Raw genomic sequence first — 26,719 nt, 5'->3', positions numbered from 1 at the left:
TCTGAAGGCTCCCAAATTTCACAGGCTTTCTTTCCATTTTTATCATTATAGTTGCCTTACCTCAAAGATTTCACTTCACCCAAGCTCAGTTCACAACACAGGGAACTTTGAAAAAAAGAAGTTATGTTCAGCCTGCAAAGAAGTAAAATGAATGAACTCCTAAACACACAGTTAACGTTTAAAAAAAAAAAAAAAAAAGAAAGAAAGAAAGGCACAATAGCATAAGCCTAGAAGTTCTAATCTGTGTAACAATGGCTGACATCTGTCTGCATCTGACCCAGGAAGGTGAAAACTGTCTCTTCTGTCCATGTCCAGACGTCACCATCCAAAAACTAGAACTGTAACAGCAACTTACTGCTTTTTCTATTTTTGCCAGAGACTCGCTCATCTGATTTACTACTATAGAGGCAGAAGTGACAGGAGCTCTCTTCCACCCTATTAAAGCAGCAAAAACAAGCTGCAAGTGAGAGGAGACTGTGTAACTGACACACAGTACACAGTTTACCCAGCCATGCCTGTCAGACAGAAGATGGTAACCCTAGCTGGGACTGGTTAGATTACTGGTTATATTTGTCCTAGTTTTTCCTAGGTACACTGGAACTGATGGCATCCCTCTTCCTATAGAAAGCTGCCTGGACCAAAGAATAACTCTGATGGCCGGGCATGGTGGCTCAAGCCTGTAATCCCAGCACTTTGGGAGGCCGAGACGGGCGGATCACGAGGTCAGGAGATCGAGACCATCCTGGCTGACACCGTGAAACCCCGTCTCTACTAAAAAAAATACAAAAAACTAGCCGGGCGTGGTGGCGGGCGCCTGTAGTCCCAGCTACTCGGGAGGCTGAGGCAGGAGAATGGCGTAAACCCGGGAGGCGGAGCTTGCAGTCAGCTGAGATCCGGCCACTGCACTCCAGCCTGGGCGACAGAGTGAGACTCCGTCTCAAAAAAAAAAAAAAAAAAAAGAATAACTCTGAGTCGACAACCAAATTACATCTTTTAGTGCAAGAATTCCTTTAAAAAGACATTCCAGGCTTTAAAAAGGCTGAGCAACATCAGCTCACAGTGGTTCACGTCTGTAATCAATCTCAACACTGTAGGAGGCCAAGGCAGGTGGATCACCTGAGGTCGGAAGTTCAAGGCCAGCCTGGCCAACACAGTGAAACTCCATCTCTACTTAAAAAAAAAACAAAAATAAACAAACAAACAAACAAACAAAAATTAGCTGGGCGAGGTGGCACACGCCTGTAACCCCAGCTACTCGGGAGGCTAAGGCAGGAGAATAGCTTGAACCCAGGAGGCGGAGGTTGTGGTGAGCGAGGATCACACCACAGCACTCCAGCCTGGGCGACAGAGTAAGACTCTGTCTCCCTCACCAAAAAAAAAAAAAAAAAATTCCTTTAAAAAGGATTCAATAAATTTCAAGGAACTTACTGGTTATTGTGTTTTTAATATTTACTAAAAACATATGAAATCGAATTGTATCTCCAGTTCAAATCAGAATCATATCTGTAACAGAGTACTTAAATGGAGACATTATGGAGTTGCCAGGCACTGCCCAATGTATGAAAGGATGTGTTCTCCTTAAAACAGTTTTCACTAAGCCAAGGGCTGGGAAACATGATTTAGAGTAATGTCTTAACATCATTTTTTCCCAGTCATTGAACTTTTGTTCAAAAGAAGTCTCTAGACGCCCAATTTATATAGTTGAAAATAGAAAGTAGGGCCCATAAATTCTGTGCTTATACTGCTATTAAAGCCCATTTTATGATTTATAAAGCAACACTGCTTTAAAAACCCACAAGATGGAAATGTTATTACATGAAAGAGGGCACTTCTTTTTAGACAGGTCACAAGAGTTATCTCAGTATAATTAAATTCAACATGCTCTGGGAAAAGAGCACAGAAATTAATCACAAGTCAATTTTAGAAAGAGGTTATGAAGTTAAGTGATAAATTATGGGAATACAAAAATGCAAATATTAAGGGAAATTTAAAAGTAGAAAAGAAAGTTACTCACAAAAAACTGCCCGTGTGTGTGTGTGTGTTTAAATGTCTTAATTCGTCTGGGCATGGTGGCTCAAGCCTGTAATCCCAGCACTTTAGGAGGCCAAGGCAGGCGGATCACGAGGTCAGGAGATCAAGACCATCCTGGCTAACACGGTGAAACCCCGTCTCTACTAAAAATACAAAAAATTAGCTGGGCGTGGTGACACATGCCTGTAATCCCAGCTACTCAGGAGGCTGAGGCAGGAGAATCACTTGAACCTGGGAGGCGGAGGTTGCAGTGAGCTGAGATTGCACCACTGCACTCCAGCCTGGGCGACAGAATGAGACTCTGTCTCTAAATAAATAAATAAATAAAATAAAATAAAATAAATAAATAAAAAATAAAAATCAGATAGACATTCCAGCCTTTTCCCACAAAGGAAGCATTAGAAATACGAGGTGATGGGAGGGGTTATAACCAAGGGTCTGCTGCAAAAGAAGGCCTTAACTTTCTCTCAGCCTCCTTTTATCACCTGTTCCTTTCACTCTGAATGTACTTTCATGGTTTCCTCTTCTCTCCCTGGTTGTCCGTCTGTCTGTTTTCTCTGACTTGAATACTCTCTACTTCTTTTGTTTTTTGTTTTTTGAGATGGAGTCTCACTCTGTCGCCCAGGCTGGAGTGCAGTGGCCGGATCTCAGCTCACCGCAAGCTCCGCCTCCCGGGTTTACGCATTCTCCTGCCTCAGCCTCCCGAGTAACTGGGACTACAGGCGCCCGCCACCACGCCCGGCTCATTTTTTGTATTTTTAGTAGAGACGGGGTTTCACGGTGTTAGCCAGGATGGTCTCGATCTCCTGACCTCATGATCTGCCCGTCTCGGCCTCCCAAAGTGCTGGTATTACAGGCTTGAGCCACTGCACCCGGCCCCATTCTCTACTATTTAAAAGAGCAACAATTCAAAGCCTGATTAAGTGAAGGTAGGAGCAATCAGCCTGCTGTAACATTAAGAACCCAAATCATTAAAAATGATCAATATAGGTAAGAAAAACACTCAACAGAACAGCATTCATTGCATTTAGGATATAGGCATAGTATACACTTAACAGGAAGATGTAAAACTGGATTAGAAAAGAGAAAGGCTAGCAATCACAGTATGTTTTGCCAAAAGGATGAAAAAGCCAACAAAAGCACAGTTAAGCAAAAAAGCCTAGGTAGCTTATGCAAATGTCTACCTTGATAGATATAACCAGGGAGTTCTACAACAGGTGAGCAGATTTGACACTTCCACCCCAATAATCTAAGTATGTTTGAAAGGGCAATAAAGTGAAGTCTAGTTATATAAGCACAGAGGAGATTAGAAGCTACTACTGAAAAGGGAATCAAAGTCATTAAAAGTCACCATCAATCTATACAAGGGAATTCAAATTGCAAAAATCTAGGGAATGGTCACAACCTCAGACTGCTGCTAAGTGGACTGGGTATTTTACCCCCGAGTTTCTGGCAGTGAGATTATATAAGAGATTAAAAAAGTAAGCAATTGATACTTGAAAATAACCAATTATAGTAACTTAAATTTTTACACATACCTTCTTGGACCTAAATTTCATTTCTTAAATTGAGTATTTATAATATAATTGACCATCCTGGCTAACACGGTGAAACCCTGTCTCCACTAAAAATACAAAAATGAGCCCGGCACGGTGGCGGCGCCTGTGGTCCCAGCTACTCGGGAGGCTGAGGCAGGAGAATGGTGCGAACCCGGGAGGCGGAGCTTGCAGTGAGTGGAGTTCGCACCACTCACTCTAGCCTGGGCGACAGAGCGAGACTCTGTCTCACCCAAAAAAAATAAAATAAAATAAAAATTAGTGGGTCTCCTGAGCTCCCAACCAACTACCTTGCACAGGTAAAATATGCTGACACAAATTGGTAATTATTTCTGTGGTAATTATATTTCACTTGGTGGAAAATGTCTGTTATTGTTACAAAATGTTACAGTTAAGAATAATTTATGGGCCAGGAACACAGGCTCATGCCTATAATCCCAACACTTTGGGAGGCCAAGGTGGGCAGACTGCTCAAGCCCGGGAGTTTGAGACTCGTCTGGGCAACAAAGCAGGACCGACCTCTACAAAAAAATACAAAACATTAGCTGGGTGTGGTGGTACACACTGTAGTCTCAGTTACTCAGGAGGCTGAGGCACGAGGAGTGACTGGGCCCAGGAGGTCAATGCTGCAGTGAGCCAAGATTGAGTCACTGCACTCCAGCCTGGGCAATAGAACAAGACCCTGTCTCAAAAACAAACAAACAAAGCTAAGTTTTCCATAAGAATCTAGACAATGTAAAAATTTCTGCATGGTGGGAAGGGGGGTTAAAGAAGAAAGAGAAATATTGTAAAAAGAATTTTTCTGGCTGGGCACAGTGGGAAACACCTTTAATCCCAGCACTTTGGAAGGCCAAGGCAGGAGCATCGTTTTAGCTCAGGCAAGACTAGCCTGGGCAATATGGTGCCATCTCTACAAAAAAATACAAAAAATAGTGAGGCATGATGGTGCCCACCTGTAGTCCCAGCTACTTGTGAGGCTGAAGTGGGAGGATCACCTGAGCCCAGGAAGGTCAAGGCTGCAGTGAGACTTGCTCGCACCACTACACTCCAGCACGGGCAATACAGTGAGACCCTGCCTTACAAAACAAAATAAATAAAACATAAAAAGTCTCCATTTCAGGCTGGGCGTGGTGGCTCATGCCTATAATCCCAGCACTTTGGGAGGCCGAGGTGGGCGGATCACCTAAGGTCAGGAGTTCTAAACCAGTTTGGCCAACATGGTGAAACCGCATCTCTACAAAAAATACAAAAATTAGCTGGATGTGGTGGCGGGTGCCTGTAGTCCCAGCTACTTGGGAGGCTGAGGCAGGAGAATTGCTTGAACCCAGGAGGCGGAGGTTGCAGTGAGCCAACACCACGCCATTGCACTCCAGCCTGAGCAACAGAGTGACACTCCATCACACACACATAAAAAAATTTCCATTTCAAATCTAAAATCACCGTACCAAAAAAAGCACCACGCTTAATAATTTGTTGTGTGCAAGTTGCTTTGCCTGTAAAATTATCACATATGGTATACTGAAAGGATATGACAAAAACATCACCATTTTGAGAACTAAAAAGTTTTCTATTTCCTCCCCCTATCCTTAATCACAGAAAGACTCTGTACTCAGCACTAGTATAGCCTCAGAGCCTTCCTTGGAGTATATGTCAGTAACCCTGACCGAACAAAGTCCTGTCAAATTGTGACCACCCTTTCAATCAAGTCATACTTTCAGATCCCACACTAGTTCTGGAACTTAAGTGCATTTCTTAGTTGGTAACAATATACCGTAAGTTTATACTTTATTTAAGCTCCAGTGCTGATTTAAAAACCAGTATGTTAGGCCAGGGGCGGTGGCTCACACCTGTAATCCCAGCACTTTGGGAGGCCAAGGCGGGCAGATCACGAGGTCAGGAGATCAAGACCATCCTGGCTAACACGGTGAAACCCCTTCTCTACTAAAAAAATATAAAAAAATTAGCCGGGCGTGGTGGCAGGTGCCTGTAGTACCAGTTACTCAGGAGGCTGAGGCAGGAGAATGGTGTGAACCCAGAAGGTGGAGCTTGCAGTGAGCTGAGATCATGCCACCGCACTTCAGCCTGAGTGACAGAGTGAGGCTCTGTCTCAAAAAGAAAATAAAAATAAAAAAATCAGTATGTTAGCCAGGCACAGTGGCTCACACCTGTAATCCCAGTACTTTGGGAGGCCGAGGCCGGCAGATCACCTGAGGTCAGGAGTTCGAGACCAGCCTGGCCAACATGATGAAACTCCGTCTCTACTAAAAATACAAAAATTAGCCAGGCGCAGTAGCAGGCACCTGTAATCCCAGCTACTCGGGAGGCTGAGGCACGAGAATCACCTGAACCCAGGAGGCAGAGGCTACAGTGAGCTGAGATCGCGCCACTGCACTCCAGCCTAGGTGACAAGAGTGAAACTCCATCCCCCTCAACACACAAAAAAAATCAGTATGTTGTATAAATTCTGGTTCAAGAAAGGTATTATTGTCTGTATGGAACCTACTAAGTTCTGTCCTCATCTCTGTTCCAGTGGTGTCCAATCTTTAGGCTTCCTTGTGCCACACTGGAAGAAGAATTGTCTTGGGCCACAAATAAAATACACTAATGATAGCCGATGAGTCAAAAAAAAAAAAAAAAAAATTGCAGGCTGGGCATGGTGGCTCACGCCTGTAATCCCAGCACTTTGGGAGGCCAAGGAGGGTGGATCACGAGGTCAAGAGATAGAGACCATCCTGGCTAACACGGTGAAACCCTATCTCTACTAAAAATACAAAACATTAGCCAGGCATGGTGGCGCATGCCTATAGTCCCAGCTACTCCGGAGGCTGAGCCAGGAGAATCGCTTGAAACTGGGAGGCGGAGGGGTTGCAGTGAGCCAAGATTGTGCCACTGCTCTCCAGCCTGGGTGACAGAGCAAGACTCTGGCTCAAAAAAAAAAACTCACGTTTTAAGAAAGTTCATAGATTTGTGTTAGGCTATATTCAAAGTCATCCTGGGATACATGCAGCCCACAGGCCGCGGGCCGCGGGTTGGACAAGTCTGGTGTAGAGTATTCCTCCCAGCTCCCTCCAACATGTACACGTTCACCCCAACAGCTGTAAGAACTAGGCAGTAGCTAGTTTTAGTGGGAGATAAGCCTGCCTTAGAAAATAGCTAAGGAGAAAGAGTTGGAAAAGAGGGCAAAAAATATTTCTAGCTTCCCAGAGACATACATTTTGCAAATGTTATCCCATAATGTAGAAAAGAAGCCATCACCTTTCTGAAAGCAACTTTTTCATATCTGCATAGCAGGCCTCATGCAAGAAGGTTAAAAAGATAGCCATGGAGCACACCCATTCAGTAGTTAGCCCATACCTGTAGCTTTACACTTCCCTCTCTGGACTATGTCTTCACTCTAAAAAACCAAGGAAAGAAAAATAAGTGGGCCATGCCTAGACATCTCTCATGACTCGAGATATATAGCCTCTTTCCAAAGAAAAGCCCCTTTGTCACCATGGCAGAAGATAAAAATACAGAAGTACTCCTCCTGCGCCCTTTTTATTTAATACCTTAAAGATAAGTTGCATTTAATATCTCAAGGCTAATTTTAAAACACCATCAACTTAAACGATGGGGGAAGTAAAATACTAAAAGACTTAAAAGAGTCTTGCCCTAAAATGTCATAACAAATAGCAAAACAATGACTAGAATTTATGAGGTTGAATTTCAATACATCTAGGTCACCAAAACAATCATTTTTAACATCTGCTTTTGGACGGGAGACTAAGAAAAGCTAACGGCTGTATAATTATTTTAGCAATTAAGGATCATGTTATTAATGTGGAGAGACCACACTATTTCCCCAAAGCAACCTTCCTGAACACATAGGTGCCGGGCATGAAACCCTACAAAAGCAACCAAGTTCCTGCCACCGTAAATGCATCTTGGTGGCTCTAGTGCGGCGGTGAACCACTGAAACCAAAAAAAATCAGAAGATGGGGAAGTTAATTGAAGGTAAAAGCAAACAGAGGAACCACAAAACCAACTGGTTTTATTTTTAAACATTATCAAACAATCTTGCAAGTAAAGACTGATTATATAAAACTGCCCAAATTCCTACGAACTTCCACGTACAACTCCTGCTAGCTGTATTTCTATCTGGCTCTCATTACAGACAATAAACTATTCAAAGTCACTAAGGACAATGTCTACATTGGAAAGTACAAGAATTCTGAAAGACAAAGCCAGACCCAGAACTAACTAGTAAGACACTGCCTATCCTCCCTGAAGACAGAGACATTTCTTAACTGGCATAAAATAGGTGCTAAGTATTAACTTTTCACACAGACTTAATTAGTTTCCAATTTTGCTAATAGTGATGTGTTCCAATAATTTTAAGGGCAAAGCTTAAACTAATTTTTTAAAAAAGAACTTCCTAAAAGCATTTATTTGCACCTGTCTACACCACCAAAAGTTATCAAGAAAAAAGGAACTTCCATTTACTAAGTTCACAAACTTCATTCAATCCTTTATCATTATGACCATTTAAGGTGAGAACTACCCTAAGGATTCAGACGCTAAGGAAGATAAACTGCCCATGGCTTCTTGGTAGATCTGTCTCTCTAGAGAAATGTGACCATAATTCAGGAGGTACCAACTTTTACTGAGATAGTGTGTCTTGAGAAGGCTCTGTAGTGGTTATCACAGATGGTAGACAGCAAGTTAAATTTCTACTTGTTAAGAGTTCTTCTGGAAGACGTAAAGAGCAAAGAAAAGACCAGGGAATCACATTTCCCTCCAAATTTTACGTGAAACACAGTTTGAAAAACAGTGTTATTATGTGATTGGTTTTCACAGGCATCACTTCTACCCTCTGAGACCAGACTCAGACTGCAAACTAGTCAGGGAATCGCCAAGATAAAGAGAGCAAAAGGGAGACCTGGAGTTATTAAGGAAGATCAATACACGAAAGGGTAAGGGACAGGTATCTTAAGTCCGGAGAACACAGCAGCCCTTAGGGGGCTAGGAACATTTTAACTGCCACTCCAACAGAAAGACAAAAAAAAAAAAAAAAAAAAAAAAGAACTTAAGAAACAAAACAAACAAAAAACTCCACATAAACAGGGTATCATCCTACTCCTAAGCCACTGAAAGACTTTTTAAAGGAAACCTCAAACACACACACACACACACAAATAAATAAATAAAAAACACTGTAATCTTCCACACAGGATCCTGTCACTTGGAGAAGGGCAAATGAATAAATAGTCCAATACACAAAAAAGGTTGTTTGTTCTGGCTGGGCGCGGTGGCTCACGCCTGTAATCCCAGCACTTTGGGAGGCCGAGGCAAGCAGATCACAAGGTCAGGAGATTGAGACCATCCTGGCTAACACGGTGAAACCCCGTCTCTACTAAAAACACAAAAAATTAGCGGGGCATGGTGGCAGGCGCCTGTAGTCCCAGCTAATTGGGAGGCTGAGGCAGGAGAACGGTGTGAACCCGGGAGGCGGAGCTTGCAGTGAGCCGAGATCACGCCACTGCATTCCAGCCTGGGCGACAGAGGGAAACTCCGTCTCAAAAAAAAAAAAAGGTTGTTTGTTTGAGACAGAATTTCGCTCCTGTTGCCCAGGCTGGAGTGCAATGACGCGATCTTGGCTTACTGCAACCTCCGCCTACCAGGTTTAAGCAATTCTCTGCCTCAGCCTCCTGAGTAGCTGGGATTATAGGCATGCGCCACCATGCCCGGCTAATTTTGTATTTTTAGTAGAGATGGGATTTCACCATGCTGGTCAGGCTAGTCTCGAACTCCTGACTTCAGGGGATCCGCCCACCTCGGCCTCCCAAAGTGCTGGGATTACAGGGGTGAGCCACTGTGCCCGGCCTCAAAAAAGCTGTGTGTGTGTATATATATATATGTATATATATATGTGTGTGTGTATATATATATATGTGTGTATATATATATGTGTGTGTGTATATATATATATGTGTGGTGTGTATATATATATGTGTGTGTGTGTATATATATATATATATTTTTTTTTTTTTTTTTGAGACAGAGTCTTGCTCTGTCGCCCAGGCTGGAGTGCAGTGGTGCAATCTCGGATCACTGTAAGCTCCACCTCCCGGGTTCACGCCATTCTCCTGCCTCAGCCTCCCGAGTAGCTGGGACTACAGGCACCGGCCACCTCGCCCGGCTAGCTTTTTTGTATTTTTAGTAGAGACGGGGTTTCACCGTGGTCTCAATCTCCTGACCTCGCGATCCACCCGTCTCGGCCTCCCAAAGTGCTGGGATTATACGCGTGAGCCACCGCGCCCAGCAAAAGTCATATTTTTTTAAAGCTTTGTCTTCCCAGTTTTGCTTTTCCTATGTTATTTTATTGCCTATTCTGTGAGAAAACTGAAATGCTTTGGCGAGAGAGAAAAGCTGAATGAAAACTAAAAGCTTTTCTGTTTTACAACTTTCCTTTCGTTTCTGTGGGGAACCAAAGGACACATGCTCCGTGAGAAAGCCTGAACTGTTTGTACTATATTTCCTTGGAGCTCCATGGATGTCTGTTTCTATTAACATTATCTCTACCTTTCTCTATCACAATGCAAGGACCAAAGCATATAGGTAGTTCTATTTTATTTATTTATTTATTTTTTTTTGAGGCGGAGTCTTGCTCTGTCGCCCGGACTGGAGTGCAGTGGCCGGATCTCAGCTCACTGCAAGCTCCGCCTCCTGGGTTTACGCCATTCTCCTGCCTCAGTCTCCCGAGTAGCTGGGACTACAGGCGCCGCCACCTCGCCCGGCTAGTTTTTGTATTTTTAGTAGAGACGGGGTTTCACCGTGTTAGCCAAGGATGGCCTCGATCTCCTGACCTCGTGATCCGCCCGTCTCGGCCTCCCAAAGTGCTGGGATTACAGGCTTGAGCCACCGCGCCCGGCCCGGTAGTTCTAAAGAGAAGTAAAAAAGCTAAGAGGGGGGCTGGGTGTGGCGGTGCACACCTGTAGTCCTAGCAACTTGGAAGGCTAAGGCAGGGACACTGCTTGAGCCCAGAAGTTTGAGGCTGTAGTGAGGCTATGCTGGCACCACTGCACTCCAGCTTAGGCCACAGACTGAGACCCTGTGTCTCCCCACCCCACTCCAAAATAAGGCTAAAGGGAAAAAGGAGCAAAAAAAATGTAGGGAACAGCCAGCCATGGTGGTTCATGCCTGTAATCCCAGCACTTTGGGAGGCCGAAGCAGGTGGATCACTCAAGGCCAGGAGTTCCAGACCAGCCTGGCCAATGTGATGAAACTCCATCTCTACTAAAAATACAAACATTAGGCCGGACGCAGTGACTCCCACCTGTAATCCTAGCACTCTGGGAGGCCAAGGTGGGTAGATCACTTGAGGTCAGGAGTTCGAGACCAACATGGTGAAACCCCGTCTCTACATAAAAATACAAAAATTAGCTGGGTGTGGTGTCTCAAAAAAAAAGCACGTATAATCCCAGCTACTCAGGAGGCTGAGGCATAAGAATCACTTGAACCCGGGAAGCAGAGGTTGCAGTGAGCCGAGATCACGCCACTGCATTCCAGTCTGGGCAACAGGGTTATATACAGTTTCCAAAAATAAAATAAAATAAGGAAGTAGGGAGAGTGACGAGAGCAAGATGAAGGGCAAGCTAGCTGAGGGTTCCAGTATTAACTGCCTGCGATAAACGTTTAAAGACATTTAAAATACAACCTTGTAAACTAGTTCAACCATTATGGAAAACAGTATGGCGATTCCTCAAGGATCTACAACTAGAAGTACCATAGGACCCAACCATCCCATTACTGGGTATCTACCCAAAGGATTATAAATCATGCTGCTATAAAGACACATGCACACGTATGTTCATTGCGGCACTATTCACAATAGCAAAGACTTGGAATCAACCCAAATGTCCATCAGTGACAGACTGGATTAAGAAAATGTGGCACATATACACCATGGAATACTATGCAGCCATAAAAAAGGGTGAGTTTGTGTCCTTTGTAGGGACATGGATGCAGCCGGAAACCATCATTCTCAGCAAAATATTGCAAGAACAGAAAACCAAACACCACATGTTCTCACTCATAGGTGGGAACTGAACAATGAGATCACTTGGACTCGGAAGGGGAACATCACACACCGGGGCCTATTATGGGGAGGGGGGAGCGGGGAGGGATTGCACTGGGAGTTATACCTGATGTAAATGACGAGTTGATGGGTGCTGACGAGTTGATGGGTGCAGCACACCAACATGGCACAAGTATACATATGTAACAAACCTGCACGTTATGCACATGTACCCTAGAACTTAAAGTATAATAATAAAGTAGTATTAAAATGTGCATATGACAAAAAAATAAATAAAATAAAATAAAATACAACCTCAGAAGAAGTTTTTTAATTGTTCTTGACTGACAGAAAAGGCTCTGAGATCACCTAAAAGCCTTTCTTAGAATAGGGAAGGTAATAAGCTCTTTATAAAAATTTCTTAGTGTTTTCTATTGGCCTATACAGCTTGTACACTGAGTAAATGACAAAACAGTGTCTTTCCCAGGATGACTGGCACTGACTCAGTCACCATCAGCAGCTCTTACATAGCACGTGCTAGATCACAAACTCCAGAGACAAGGGCCTGTGGCACAATGATGTTCAATAACATACATAAGTCCTAAGCCCATGAACTTGGCCTCATTAGTAAGACTCACTGTTTTTTGTTTTTGTTTTTTCCTCTGAGGGTCTCGCTCTGTCGCCCAGGCTGGAGTGTAGTGGTGTCACCTTGGCTCACTGCAACCTCTGCCTCCTGGGCTCAAGCAATCCTCCCACCACGGCCTCCCAAGTAGCTTGAACTACAGGTGCGTACCACCACGCCCGGCTAATTTTTGTATTTTTTGTAGAGAAAGGGTTTTGCCATGTTGCCCAGGCTGGTCTTGAACTCCTGGGCTCAAGAGATCCAGCCCCCTTGGACTCACAAAGTGCTGGGATTACAGACGCAAGCCCCGGCATCTGGCCAGCTCACTCTTACTAACAACTGTTAGTAGGCAACCTTAACAATTCCTTGAAAAACTTTTTTTTTTTTTTTTGAGGCGGAGTCTCGCTCTGCCGCCCAGGCTGGAGTGCAGTGGCCGGATCTCAGCTCACTGCAAGCTCCGCCTCCTGGGTTTAGGCCATTCTCCTGCCTCAGCCTCCCAAGTAGCTGGGACTACAGGTGGCCGCCACGTCGCCCGGCTAGTTTTTTGTATTTTTTAGTAGAGACGGGGTTTCACTGTGTTAGCCAGGATGGTCTCGATCTCCTGACCTCGTGTTCCGCCCGTCTTGGCCTCCCAAAGTGCTGGGATTACAGGCTTGAGCCACCGCGCCCGGCCTTGAAAAACTTTTTTGATATAAGACAGGGAGCTAATAAAGAATTTAGCCAGGAAAAAAAGAATTTAGCTGGGTACAGTGGCTCATACCTATAATCCCAACACTCTGGGAAGCTCAGGTGAGAGGATCACTTGAGCCCACAAGTTTGAGACCAGCCTGGACAACATCGTGAAACCCTGCTTCTATCAAAAAGAAAAAAAAAATTAGTTGGGCATGGTGACGTGTGTCTGTAGTCCCAGCTACTCGGAAGGTTGAGGTGGGAGGATTGCTTGAGCCCAGAGGTTGAGGCTGCAGTGAGCTGTGATGGCACCACTGTACTCCAGCCTAGGTAACAGAGCAAGATTTTCTCAAAAAAAAATGAAACAAAAAATAATTTAACAACTATCCAGATTAGAGGTTTTTAAGCGATCTTAAAAGCAGAAGTGTTTTTGTCCTAAACATGAAAGTGAGACTGTTCAGGTCAAAGATAGAGGAGGGAGAGGCAGGCCCCAACTGTCAGTCTCTCTTGGCCCTCAGGGTCAATCTTTTGGGAAATAAGAGGTAATCTCTTGGGAAATATGAGAACTAGATGAAATAATTCAAAACAATAGATAATTCACCAATATTATATCTGGCTTTGACACGAATGGTTTTTTTAACAATAAATTTTCCTATCTTTAGAATCAATGTATTTAACACACCATCAGTGGTAATAAATGTACATCTTCAAATTGATGGAACATGGCATTTAAAGTTTGTAAACCCTTATCACCTAAAAGTACGGAGAAATGTCTAGACATTTGTAAAGTGGCAATAAGTAAGAGCTAACATTTTTTAAGCATTTACCATACACTATGATCTGTTTTGGGTACTTTACATTTAATCCTCATATGTACGCTATCTCCATTTTGCAGATGAGAAAAGACACAAAGAGATGAAATGACTCCCTCAAGATCACAGGGATCTGGGCTAATAAGGTTGCTTCAGGTTAAAAACTGTCTCCAAGGAATGGCGTAAACCTGGGAGGCGGAGCTTGCAGTGAGCTGAGATCCGGCCACTGCACTCCAGCCTGGGCGAGACTGCGTCTCAGAAAAAAAAAAAAAATTGTCTCCAAGGAAGCTCATGCACATAACCCACAGAAAGGTCTGTTTAAATGCTAAGGGCCATAAAGTTGAGTTTGACTTTTTTTTTTTTTTTTTTGAGACAGTCTCTCTCTCTGTTGTCCAGGCTGAAGTGAAGTGGCGTGATCTCGACTCACTGCAACCTCTGCCTCCCAGGTTCAAATGTTTCTTGTGCCTCAGCCTCCCAAGTAGCTAGGACTACAGGCACAAGCCACCATGCCCGGCTAATGTTTTGTATTTTCAGTAGAAACAGGTTTTCTCCATGTTGCCAAAGCTGGTCTTGAACTCCTGAGCTTAGGCAATCCACCCTCCTTGGTCTCCCAGAATGTGCTAGGATTACAGGAGTGAGCCACTGTGCCAGGTTTTTTGTTTTGTTTTGTTTTGTTTTGAGATGGAGTCCCATTCTGTTGCCCAGGCTGGAGTGCAGTGGCATGATCTCTGATCACTGCAACTTCTGCCTCCTGGGTTCAAACGATTCTCCTGCCTCAGCCTCCCGAGCAGCTGGGACTACAGGCGCTCGCCACCACATCTGGCTAATTTTTTGGTATTTTTAGTAAAGACAGGGTTTCACTGTATTACCCAGGATGGTCCTGATCTCCTGACCTCATGATCTACCCGCCTTGGCCTCCCAAAGTGCTGGAATTATAGGCATGAGCCAACGTGCCTGGACATTTTTTTTTTTTTTTTTTAAAGAGATGAGGAATCACTCTGCCCGGCTAATTTTTTTGTATTTTTAGTAGAGACAGAGTCTGGCCATGTTGGCCAGGCCGGTCTCGAACTCCTGACCTCAAGTGATCCGCCCGCCTCAGCCTCCCAAAGTGTTGGGATTACAGGTGTGAGCCTCCACACCCTGCCCAAACTTTTAACCGAAGAGAGAAAAGAGACAAATAATAGAATTAACTTGTGAAACGTATATTCTCTTTAAAGTATTACTTTTTAGTCAGCTTGCAATGCCCTTTACTTCTTTCTGTTACATGCCGGGCTCAATAAGTTAGGTCCCCTGCTTTGGAAAACTGCATATTCACCTACTCTCATGCTCCAGAGAGCCAAGTAATCAGATAAAAGGATCAACTGGGAAGCAGACCTCTCAGGAGCTGGAGGCCTATAAATCCAACAATGCTTTAGGCTAAACTTCAGGCTAAACTTTATGCTAAACCGTGTGAAAATGGACAAGTGAGATTTCCTGAAGACAAAATCCACAGCTTTCATCAGATTCTGTAAGAGGTTCACAACCATTCTTAGAATGGTCCCCCCTTAGACTTCCAATCCCTAGAGGATGGGACTAGATTAATCTAGACTAACACTAAATCATCTAAAACTATAACTGTATTTTCTCTAAACAAGTTTTTAAACAGTTATCTAGTTTAGTCCACATCACATACGATTCACCTGTAAAACTGATTTTAACCTAATTTCAAAATGTTGTTAGTGAACTATGTTTCAACTGACTTTCTCATTTATATTCATATCCACAGAACAACTGAATAAAAGTAACACATATCAGACCTTCAATTGTTGAACTTAATTCCCCAGTTTATCTGGTGTAATTACAAAAAGTTTCTATGAATTTTCCTGAATTGAGACATACTTGCACTTTTGGGGTTCTTCCCCCTTGAAACTGTAGGTACTTGGGTAAAAAAGCAAATGGGGGGCAGCACCCTTTTTTTTTTTTTTTTTTTTGAGACAGAGTCTTGCTCTGTCGTCCAGGCTGGGGTGCAGTGGCATGATCTTGGCTCACTGCAAGCTCCGCCTCCCGGGTTCATGCCATTCTCCTGCCTCAGCCTCCCGAGCAGCTGGGACTACAGGCGCCCACCACCACGTCTGACTAATTTTTTGTACTTTTAGTAGAGACAAGGTTTCACCGTGTTAGCCGGGATGGTCTTGATCTCCTGACCTCATGATCCGCCCGCCTCGGCCTCCCCAAAGTGCTGGGATTGCAGGTATAAGCCACCACGCCCACCCACCCACCTTTTTTTAAACAAAATATTTCATAGGTATTCCTTCCTGTTTTAAATTTTCCATTTCCTCAACTTTAATTAATTAATTATACATACAACCATATTTTGGTTTATATTCTACCAGGATTTCTTCCATGCATACAATAAAAAGTAAAAGCATTCAAATACACAAAATTTCCCCCCCCCCCCGATAGAGTCTTGTTCTGTCACCCAGGGTGGAGTGCAGTGGCGTGATCTCAGCTCACTGCAGCCTCCGCCTCCCAGGTTCAAGCAATTCTGCTTCAGCCTCCCGAGTAGCTGGGACTACAGGCATGCACCACCACACCCTGCTAATTTTTGCATTTTTAAATAGAGACAGGGTTTCAGCACGTTGGCCAGGCTGGTCTTGAACTCCTGACCTCAAGTGATGGGCTCACCTTGGCCTCCCAAAGTGCTGAGATTACAGGCATGAGCCACCGTGCCCAGCCTCAAATACACAGAATTTTCAAATTCAATATTACGCTAAGTATACTACTGCGCAACCTACTTTTTTTCACGTAACAATGACAAACATTTTCTCGTAAGCAGCCATTATTAAAAGATCAGAGCCACCAATGGCCTAAAGCTTGACTCTGCCAATAGCATCCTTGCATATTCACAACCAATAAATAGAACTATTTCACAAAAACCAACATAATTATTAAATCCTCAGAAATCATACAAAAAAAACAGTGCACGAAAGTTGGATGGGAGCAGGCTCTTTATTCTCCTCCTTCCTCCTTAATCTAGCTCACCTCCTATTTAGTTGTATGATCTTCCCATGAGTATGTAAGCACCTAAACCAGAGGTCATCTCACCTGAGAGGCACCCTATTTTAGAGGCACTCAGATGAGGCAAACAGAGCATGCAAAAAACATTTTAAAAAATCTTTTCGGGGGCCAGGCGCGGTGGCTCAAGCCTGTAATCCCGGCACTTTGGGAGGCCGAGACGGCGGATCACCAGGTCAGCAGATCGAGATCATCCTGGCTAACATGGTGAACCCCGTCTCTACTAAAAAAAAAAAAAAGGCCGGGCGCGGTGGCTCAAGCCTGTAATCCCAGCACTTTGGAGGCCGAGACGGGCGGATCACGAGGTCAGGAGATCGAGACCATCCTGGCTAACACGGTGAAACCCCGTCTCTACTAAAAAATACAAAAAACTAGCCGGGCGACGTGGCGGGCTCCTGTAGTCCCAGCTACTTGGGAGGCTGAGGCATGAGAATGGCGTAAACCCAGGAGGCGGAGCTTGCAGTGAGCCGAGATCGCGCCACTGCACTCCAGCCTGGGCGACAGAGCTAGACTCCGTCTCAAAAAAAAAAAAAAAAAAAAAATACAAAAAAACCAAAAAACAAAAAAACTAGCCAGGCGCAGTGGCGGGCGCCCGTAGTCCCAGCTACTCGGGAGGCTGAGGCAGGAGAATGGCGTAAACCCAGGAGGCGGAGCTTGCAGTGAGCTGAGATCCGGCCACTGCACTCCAGCCTGGGCGACAAGGCGAGACTCCGCCTCAAAAAAATAAAAAAAAAATCTTTTCGGCCAGGCATGATGGCTCATCCCTGTAATCCCAGCACTTTGGGAGGCCAAGGCAGGAACATCTCTAGCACCCAGGAGTTTGAGACCAGCTTCGGCAACACAGCAAGACCCCATCTCTTAAAAAAAAAAAAAAAAAAAAAATCAGGCATGGCGGCACACGTCTGTAGCCCTAATCTGGATGCTGAGGTAGGAGGATTGCTTGAGTCCAGAAGTTTGAGGCTGCAGTGAGCCATGATCGTGCCACTGCACTGCAGTCTGGGTGACAGAGCAAGACCTTGTTTCAAAAAATAAACAAATAATTTTAAAAATCTCTTTTCCTATTTCCTCCCCCAAATGCCCACTCTCTCGGTGTAACTCTCAAATCCCCCATATTTCCTCTCTGCCCCCCAAACAGCTTCCTACTGTGGTGAGAGTTGGGAGGAGGAATCTAATTATTTCTATAGTTCCTGTTTCTTTCCCATGGCAGTACTGTCAACAGTGGACAACAAATTGCTGGATGTAGCAGTAGCAATTTACATATGGTAGCTAAGCTAATGCACAGCTTTCTCTGGGCAGAATTACTAATGCTTCTACCTATCACTGTAGTATGAACCCAACGTTCCAGGCATATCAGTGTTAAGTATTTGCCTGGTGGCTTCTACCTTCAAAGGCACAGAAGTAATACACAGAAGTAAGGGGAAGAACGCATAGAAGTGGAAGAAGTGGGAGCTCTGAAGACACCAAGGGAGGGTGCTAGCTACAAGGACTGTGATACCAGACAAAGTACCTAATTCAAACCCAAAGGCTCAGTCATTCAACCTTTCCATAATATTCATGATCACTTGCTCAAATTTGGCATGTTCTAAGGCCACAGTTCCTTCTTAGTTTCACTGCCCTGCCATGAGGCCAAATCTGTCTCATCTAGTGAGTCACTACTGCTCCTCTTTCCAACTGCATTTTGATTTCAGCCCACTTGTGTGGCTCATCAGGGCTGCACCATATGTTAGTACCATGTAGGCAGAATGTGACTAATTTTTTTCTCAAGCACTGTCAGAGTTACTTTTAAAATCACCTTATAATCTTGATGTCTCTTGCAGAGTCATTATAATACGTAACCTTTGGAAATGACTATAATTATTTTTCTGAGTGCTCAAAGGAGATTCTTCAGCATTTTTATTCCCATTTTTCAGATGAAGGAACTAAAGGGAAGATAAGGGATTAAGAGAACTGGGTTCCACAACCAACCACTGGGACTTGGACTTTCTCGAGTCACAGTGCTGTATTTGGTAAAATAAGGTAGCTTGTAAAATGTTTTTTATTAGGAAACTCAAAAGATTACTTTGTCTCTCTTTATTACTTATTTATTTATTTCTTTTAAAGACAGAGTCTTGCTCTGTCGCCCAGTCTAGAGGGCAGTGGTGTGATCTCGGCTCCCTGCAACCTCTGCCTCCCGGGTTCAACATGGTGAAACCCTATTTCTACTAAAAATACAAGAATTAGCCGAGCATTTGGCAAGCCTGTAATCCCAGCCATTTGGGAGGCTACAGCAGAAAGAACTGCTTGAACCCGGGAGGTGAGCTGAGATCACGTCACTACACTACAGTCTGAGAGAGAAAGCAAGACTCTGTCTCAAAATAAAAAATAAAAATAAAAAAAGAGAGAAAGGACAGAATTGCCCATGGACCACAAATGATTTTTGAATTGGTCAAGATCGTAATAAGTGAGTAAAAGCAATGCTCTAATACACTGAAAGTAAAATAGAGATGACTTGCAGATTTAGCTAGTATCACCAAATTCCCCTCAAATTTAGTTTAAAAGGAAGGGGAGCAGCTGCTCCTACCTCCTGGAGGCAACTTGCCTCTTCTCCAGCAATAACAGCAATAATGGTTGCTACAGCTGACAATTAAGCTCATCTCAAGAAGGTTTCTTAAATCTTCCAGGTATTGCAGATCCTATGTTTATTCTAGTAACTCTTCAGGGTAATTGCTTGATTGACATTGCAATTATTAGGCCTCCCCATTTCCACTAATATTATTCTTTTTTTTTTTTTTTGAGATAAGAGTCTCGCTCTGTCGCCTAGGCTGGAGTGCAGTGGCATGATCTTGGCTCACTGCAACCTCTGCCTCCCAGTTGCAAGCAATTCTCCTGCCTCAGCCTCCCCAGTAGCTGGGATTACAGGCCCAAGCCACCAAGCCTGGCTAATTTTTGTATTTTTTCAGTAGAGATGTGGTTTCGCCATGTTGGCCAGGCTGGTTTTGAACTCCTGACCTTAGGTGATCCACTTGCCTCAGTGTCCCCAAGTGCTGGGATTACAGACATAAGCCACTGCGCTCAGCTCACTAATATTTTTCAATGGATAATATCACTTGCAAAATATAAAAAGGGATAGCATCTCATCAATATCGAAAACTGAGCTGAGCACAGTGGCTCACACTTATAATCCCAGCACTTTGGGAGGAGGACTTCTTGAGCCTACAAGTTTCAAACCAGCTTGGGCAATATAGTGAGACTTATCTCTACAAAACAATTCAAAAATTAGCTGGGTGTGGTGCCGCATGCCTGTAGTCCCAGTTACTGGGAAGCTGAGGCGGGAGAATCACTTGAGCCCAGAAGGTATGGGCTGCAGCAAACTGTGATCATGCCACTGCACTCCGGCCTGGACAACTGAGAGAGAGTCTGTCTAAAACAACAAACAGAGAAAAAAAAAAGATACGTCCTTTGATTTCAGCAATCCCAGTTCTAGAAATACAGCTTACAAATAATCTTTATCTGATGTATACGAAGTATGCAAAGGGGCACTCATAAGAACATTGTTTATATCAGCAAAACCTGAAAACATATGCCCATTAATTGAAGGCTATTCAATATAGTATAGCCATACAACAGAATACTATGTAGCTATTAAAGAAAATAAGGCAGCTAACTGATCAAGACGTATTCATATAAGAAAGGAATTACGCATGGCTTGTATATGAACAGAGTATCTCTGGATGGATAAAGAAATAATTGCTAACAGTAGTTGCAGAGGTGGAACAGTGGTTCAATGGCTTACATGTGAACACGTTACCTGTTTTACAGAATTTTTTTTTTTTTTTTTTGAGACGAAGTTATGCTCTTGTTGCCCAGGCTAGAGTGCAATGGCACAATATTGGCTCACTGCAACCTCCGCCTCCCAGGTTCAAGCGATTCTCCTGCTTCAGCTTCCTGAGCAGCTGGGAATACAGGGACCTGCCACCACACCCAGCTACTTTTTTGTATTTTCAGTAGAGATGGGGTTTCACCATGTTGGCCAAGCTGGTCTCGAACTCGTGACCTCAGGTGATTGACTTGAAGTGCCAAAATTACAGGCATGAGCCACTGTGTCCGGCCTACTGAAATTTTTTTAAAGAAAACTCAAGCTTTTGGAGCATGGCAACCTAGCCTGCAGACACCATATCCCCTCCTCCACTTCCCCCTGCAACCCATAAGTCCATTCCTGACACTTAAAAAAAAAGAAAGGAAAACTCATGGAACTATAAAGCACAAAGTAAAGAAAAACCTCAACTCATACTCTGTTCCAAAACAGCATTTTGGTTTTGTATTTTTCTCCTGCTTTGCCTGAAACTTCTGTGTGGAAACTGCCATTGTCCAGGTGATCCAGCAGTATATCATAATTATATCACACCACTTACAATTATCCCAGCAATTCAACTAACATTCATGCAGAGGGACCTCAAACCTCATGTATGACCTATTTACAAAGTCTGAAGCTATTTTCAATCACTCAGCTGTATATCTATACATTTTCTTCAATCAACCTTTCCTGCCAAGGCAAAGTACAACATTAGCTGGATTCCAGTAAAGAAGGCAAGGGACAGGGTGAGATAATATGTCAAAACAAGTTCTATAAATACAGCTTTTGGCTTGTCTCTCAAAAAGGAATCAAAACAGCTTCAAGTTTAAACAGAAAAACCCTACAGTCCCTGCAGTATCTTACTTGAAGGCTCTAGAGAACATAAGACGCCAGGGATCTGGAATCTCATTTCTCAAACTGTATCATCTTGTCTCCCTCTCCCTTATCTCAGGGGGAGGTTTAGATGCAATTGCAAGCTTTATCATTCCAGCTCTGCATCTCCCCTGCCTCTTTTCTTATCTTACCAAATACATCAATTTCCTTCCTCTCTGTGAGGACGCTCCACCTCTTAGGCAGACAGGCCCAAGACACACAACATACAACAGTCCTTCCTTAGCACTAGCCACCTAACTTCTATCATCTCCAAAATCTTTGACCAAGCAGCCAAGAACCCTGCCTGTACCATCTGCCCCAACCTCACCATCAAACACATGGGCACTCAAGCAGGATGCTTCCATATGGTCTTGTTTCAAGAGCTCTGTCCTGTTCTGTTGAAAAGCAGGAAACTTTATTTTCTTTCCGTTCTTAAATTCTTAATTCTATAAAACTAGAGAAACCAGAAACTACTTCTGCAGAGACACTTCCTGAGACAGTTAGGTTACATGCCAGAAAATGCAAATTTTACACCTCTGCGTCAGCCAATCAGGGAACGTGTTCAACAAGGAGGCACAGCCCTAGGACAAATTCTATTCTATTCTATTATCACTTTTTAAAAAAAGCTACTTTGGCTGGCCTGTAATCGCAGCATTTTGGGAGGCCGAGGCAGGTGGATCACTTGAGGTCAGGAGTTAGAGACCAGCCTGGCCAACATGGTGAAACCCCATCTCTACTAAAAATACAAACAAATCAGCCTGGCGTGGTGGCAGGAACCTGTAATCCCAGTTACTTGGGAGGCTGAGGCAGGAGAATCGCTTGAACCGGGAGGTAGAGGTTGCAGTGAGCTGAGATCACACCACTGCACTCTAGCCTGTGCAACACAGTGAGACTCCATCTCAAAATAAATAAATAAAGTACTTCAATTATCATGCTTTCAACACTCTGCACCAGGCAAGGTGGCTCAGGCCTGTAATCCCAGCACTTGCACTTTGGGAGGCCAAGGCGGGTGGATCACGAGGTCAGGAAATCAAGACCATCCTGCTTAACATGATGAAATCCCGTCTCTACTGAAAACACAAAAAAATTAGCCGGATGTGGTGGCGGGGCGCCTGTAGTCCCAGCTACTCGGGAGGCTGAGGCAGGAGAACGGTGTGAACCCGGGAGGCAGAGCTTGCAGTGAGCCGAGATCGTGCCATTGCACTCCAGCCTGGGTGACAGAATGAAACTCCGTCTCAAAAAAAAAAAAAAAAAAAAAAAGAGTGCTTCTCACATTTAAATACCCACTTAAATCATCTGTCACATCCTTCAAATCACTCCTAAAAATCTTAACTGTTCCACAAAATTTAACTTGTCAGTGCTTTGATTTCATTTTTATAAAAACAAGCTCTTTTAAAAAAAAAAGCGAGGAGATCTATCAATCAAAAAAGCAACTACATTTTTAGAAAACATCTACTAATATACCCAGAATTAAAGAAGGTACCAAAAAAAGGCCCAATCCCTGTCCTTAAGGAGTTAATGGTCTTGTTCAGAAAATATGACTTGCACTAGAAACAAGAAAAATGGGACAGCATCTATCTAAGGGAAAATGTCACCATAAATGTGAGAGACTTAAAAAAATCTCAGAAGAGACCGGGCGTGGTGGCTCACGCCTGTAATCCCAGCACTTTCGGAGGCCAAGGCGGGCGGATCACGAGGTCAGGAGATCGAGACCATCCTGGCTAACACAGTGAAACCCCGTTTCTACTAAAAAATACAAAAAACTAGCTGGGCAAGGTGGCGGGCGCCTGTAGTTCCAGCTGCTCGGGAGGCTGAGACAGGAGAATGGCGTGAACCCGGGAGGCGGAGCTTGCAGTGATCCGAGATCGCACCACTGCACTCCATCCAGCCTAGGCAACAGAGCGAGACTCCTTCTCAAAAAAAAAAAAAATTTCAGGACAGCTGATTCTTATTTCCCTGTCTAAATCAAACTTTTGTGCTATTTCATCACACTGTCCATGATATAATACATTTCTTGCTACCCTCCACTGAATTACATGGCCTACTAATAATTCCCTCATTATCATTTCTTTTAAACAGACTTCTCTGTTTTCCTGTCACTATCACAAAGATTATAAGCTTATGGATATGGCAAAACTTGCTGGTTCTCCCTTCCCATGCTCCCCTTGTAAGGGCATCTCCAGAAGATGTGTGGTGCAAGAAATGAGGTAAAGAAGCAGGCCGGGCACTGTGGCTCACTCCTGTAACCCCAACACTTTGGGAAGCCGAGGTGGGCAGATCACTTGAGCTCCGGAGTTCAAGACCAGCCTAGGCAACATGGCAAAACTATCTCTACCCAAAAAATAAAAAAAAATTAACTGGGCATGGTGGTATGTGCCTGTAGTCCCAGCTACTCGGGAGGCTGAGGTGGGAGGATCACTTGACCCTGGGAGCAGAGGTTGTGGTGAGCCAAGATCACGCCACTGCACTCCAGCCTGGGTGACAGTGAGCCCAATCTCTTCCCCCAACGCCCCACCCCCACAAAAAAGGCTAAAATTAATTCTGCTTTCAATATCTTCAGTAAATAGTCTGGTACTAGTGGAGATAAACTCGTAATTTTAGAGATGTTTCACAAACTTGTTACTTGGCTTGCTGTTCTTTACCATCAATAAATGAACTAGTACAGTTGATGGTGATCTGCAAAACCAAAATCATATAGTCATTTTCATAAGGAAATTCTAAAATGAAAATGGGTTAGACTGATTCATTATTTAATAATCTCAAATAATAAAGTGTGCTAATAAAATAGACAAATATTAACTACAAACCCACCATGTGCCCTATACCTAGACTCTAGAGTCATACCACTGCTTTCTAATCCCAGTTTTGCTGCTTACTAGCCAGGTAACTGGGGAAATTGTTTAACTTCATAAATACCTCTGTTTCCTCATGCACAAAATGGTTACAGAAATAGCATCTACCTTGCAGGATATTTGTTAGAATTAAAATATTTATATATGTAAAGCCTTTAGAATAGTGTCTGACACACAGAAAATGTTCAATAAACATTTGCTACCATTACTATTCTGGGCACTAAGTTTGGTGTCTATGGTGGAAGAGAATGAGTCCCAAAAAATTTCAGTCTGTTACATGATGATTCTATCTCTTCAAAATAAAGTATCTGATCTTAAGATGTACTGTACAAGGCTCAATTGTTATGTCATTCAAAGACAACAAGTTCATCTATTTACTGAGCTAGAAACATAGCATGTAGTTTCACTTTCTAAAATGTAACGGCTATGCTAATTTTTTTTTTTTTTTTTTTGAGACAGAGTTTCACTCTTATTGCCCAGGCTGGAGTGCAGTGACATGATCTTAGCTCACTGCAACCTCCACCTCCCGGATTCGAGAGATTCTCCTGCCACAGCCTCCCAAGTAGCTGTGAATACTGGCATGCGTTACCAAGCCTGGCTAATTTTTTTGTATTTTTAGTAGAGACGGGGTTTCTCCATGTTGGTCAGGCTGGTCTTGAACTCCCGACCTCAGCTGATCCGCCTGCCTCAGCCTCCCAAAGTGCTAGGATTACAGGTGTGAGCCACCTTGCCCAGCTGAAATTTTTTTTATCATTAACACTTGAAGTAGGCCAGGCATGGTGGTTTAAGCCTGTAACCCCAGAACTTTGGGAGGCCAAGGCAGATGGATCACCTGAGGTCAGGAATTGGAGACCAGCCAGGCCAACATGGTGAAACCTGATCCCTACTAAAAATACAAAAATTAGCTGGGCATGGTGGTGGGCATCTCCCAGCTACTACTCGGGAGGCTGAGTCAGGAGAACCCAGGAGGCAGAGGTTGCAGTGAGCTGAGATTGTGCCATTGCACTCCAGCCTGGGTGACAGAGCAAGACTGTCTTTCTTAAAAAAACAGGCCGGGCGCGGTGGCTCAAGCCTGTAATCCCAGCACTTTGGGAGGCCGAGACGGGCGGATCACGAGGTCAGGAGATCGAGACCATCCTGGCTAACATGGTGAAACCCCGTCTCTACTAAAAAAAAAAATACAAAAAACTAGCCGGGCGAGGTGGCGGGCGCCTGTAGTCCCAGCTACTCGGGAGGCTGAGGCAGGAGAATGGCATGAACCCGGGAGGCGGAGCTTGCAGTGAGCCGAGATTGCGCCACTGCACTCCAGTCTGGGCGACAGAGCGAGACTCCGCCTCAAAAAAAAAAAAAAAATAAATAAATAAAATAAATAAAATAAATAAAAAAATAAAAAAACAAAAAAACAAAAACAAAAAAAACAACGCCAGGTGCGGTGGCTCAGGCCTGTAATCCTAGTACTTTGGGAGGCCAAGGTGGGTGGATCACCTGGGGTCAGGAGTTCGAGACCAGCCTGGCCAACATGGTGAAACCCCCATCTCTACTAAAATACAAAAATTAGCCAGGCGTGGTGGCATGCGCCTGTAGTCGCAGCTACTTGGGAGGCTGAGGCAGAAGAATTGCTTGAACCTGGGAGGTGGAGGTTGCAGTGAGCCAAGTTCATGCCACTGCACTCCAGCCTGGGTGACAGAGCAAGACTCTATCTCCCCCCCCCAAAAAAAGCAAACTTGAAGTAATAAAATAGGCTTCATTTATTAAAAAAAAAAAAAAAAATTGGGTACCTGAGATTATTCCAAAATATTTCCTAGCAGGAGGGGGAAGGGAATAGGCAAGAATTCTGGCAGCAATAGGCTGACAGATCTTGCACCTCCAACTGGGCCTGTTAGAATCCAGTATATCTTCATTACGGATTACCAAACCATTTGTTCTGAGAGCACTTATTTATGTATAAACATTTATTCATTCATCAAACCAAAAAAAAAATTTTTTTTTTTCATGAAGCTTTCAAAACGGACACAGTGGAAAAATATAAAGTAATAAAACGAGACCAGGGAAGTTAATAAATTTTTTAAAAGGCCAAGAACAAAAAGAAAGCTAGAATATAGGTGTGCTAATCAGACTGTCACTTACTGAGGCTGAGCTGTAAAATCAAAGAGCTGCCACTGATTTTAATCTCCAATGACAGGCTCTATCTACATAGGGTGCACAATGATTCACAGTATAAATGGGAAAACATTAGGACAGTAAAATGAGATGGGCACTAAGAATAGCCAAGAAAGAGAAGATGAAGCAGATATAACACCACACTCAAAAGAATTTTAGAAAGTCAGTAAGTATACAGGATCCAAGAGAGGCTAAGCACCAG

At 43.8% G+C, this 26,719-nt stretch overlaps 1 protein-coding gene across 36 annotated transcripts in view; it reads right to left on the bottom strand.

The window, feature by feature from the left end:
- Positions 1-26,719, bottom strand: part of CELF1 (CUGBP Elav-like family member 1) — a 96,823-nt gene that overhangs the window by 36,722 nt on the left and 33,382 nt on the right. For 24 of the 36 annotated variants that reach the window (XM_033204939.1, XM_033204918.1, XM_033204932.1 and 21 more), the window contains exons 2-3: positions 6,942-6,981; positions 61-132 (exon numbers count right to left, since the gene is read on the bottom strand). The exons of 8 other annotated variants lie outside the window; for them this stretch is intronic. The gene's annotated coding sequence lies outside the window, so the exon portion shown is untranslated. The remainder of the gene's footprint in view (positions 1-60; positions 133-6,941; positions 6,982-26,719) is intronic. 4 more of the 36 variants (XM_033204942.1, XM_033204951.1, XM_033204941.1 and 1 more) reach the window with 2 other exon arrangements.

The sequence above is a fragment of the Trachypithecus francoisi genome, unplaced genomic scaffold, assembly GCF_009764315.1.
Source record: "Trachypithecus francoisi isolate TF-2019V2 unplaced genomic scaffold, Tfra_2.0 Lachesis_group8, whole genome shotgun sequence".
NCBI classification, from domain to species: domain Eukaryota; kingdom Metazoa; phylum Chordata; class Mammalia; order Primates; family Cercopithecidae; genus Trachypithecus; species Trachypithecus francoisi.
Note: the sequence above shows the minus strand (reverse complement) of the source record. Positions and strands in the feature narration are given on the sequence as shown.